Genomic DNA, 1,304 nt, shown 5'->3' on the forward strand with positions numbered 1-1,304 from the left:
ACACACACACACACACACACACACACACACACACACAAACAACCTCCATCAGTCACGAATTACCATGGGATTACACCTAGAAAGTTACCCTCCGAGACACAAGCCCGGGCAAGGTTGTTTATGGAAGACCAGCAGTCGACCATGAAAACCAGCATCCCCTCTCTGTTATTATCCGAGGGAAAGGCAAAGGCTGATACAGCTTGGCACCAGTGATGGTTTAACTCGTTTCGACAGATGAGTGAACTGGAGCAACGTGAAATAAAGTGTCTTGCTCAAGAACACAACACACAGCCCAGTCTGAGAATCGAACTCACCACCTCATGACTGTGAGTCCGATGCTCTAACGATTAAGCCACGCGCCTTCAAATACATTATAGTTTTACAAGAATAGTGTCGACATTGACTTCAAAGTTTAGACCTGCTCTACCTTTATTGCACTGTCGGCCTGATGAGGTCTAAGCAAGCTGGAACTTCGAAGTCACTGTCAACAGTTTTCTTGCAAAAGAACAATAAATATGTGATGTATAAAAGCATTGAATAAATTCTTCAGTTTAATATAAAATTGTTTTTATTATAACTCGACATGGAAAATAAACAATATTATATATATATATATGTATATATGATTATGTAGTTAAGATTAAAATTCAAACTGTGTCCTTTTGAAGCACATCGGCTTTTTTTAGTATTACAAATGTGTTGTAGATTTTATATGTCTGTGAAGTATGCAAAATAGTCGAAAGTAATGGAAAATATTTTCTGCAAGTAATAATATCAAAAGAGGAGATTGGAATTTTTTTGGGTATTATTTATTCTCTATTACACGTGTTTCATTTGCTAATTGGAGTTATAAAATTGCACATGTAATAGAAAATATGTAATATGTCTGCTATAAAAAATTCTTCAGACGTTCTCGTTCTGAAGAATTTCTAATTGGAAATTTCTTATATGTGTATCCTACATGTAAATTCATATATGTGTGTGTTTGTATACATGTCTGTCTATATGTATGTATGTATATATGTATGTATGTATGTATGTATGTATGTATGTATGTATGTATGTATGTATGTATGTATGTATGTATGTATGTGTGTGCGTGTGTGTGTATGTATGTATGTATGTATGTATGTAAATGTGTGTGGATATATATACGAATTATTTTTCTTTTATCAAGCTTGGTGTGAAAATAAAATAAATATGTCACTTGGTTGAAAGTTATTGAATGGTGCTTACATTTAGTGTTCGGTTATATAATACAACTGTGCATAAACCAAACACTATACATACATACATACATGCAT

This window comes from Octopus bimaculoides, chromosome 23 (assembly GCF_001194135.2).
Source record: "Octopus bimaculoides isolate UCB-OBI-ISO-001 chromosome 23, ASM119413v2, whole genome shotgun sequence".
Classification (NCBI taxonomy): Eukaryota; Metazoa; Mollusca; class Cephalopoda; order Octopoda; family Octopodidae; genus Octopus; species Octopus bimaculoides.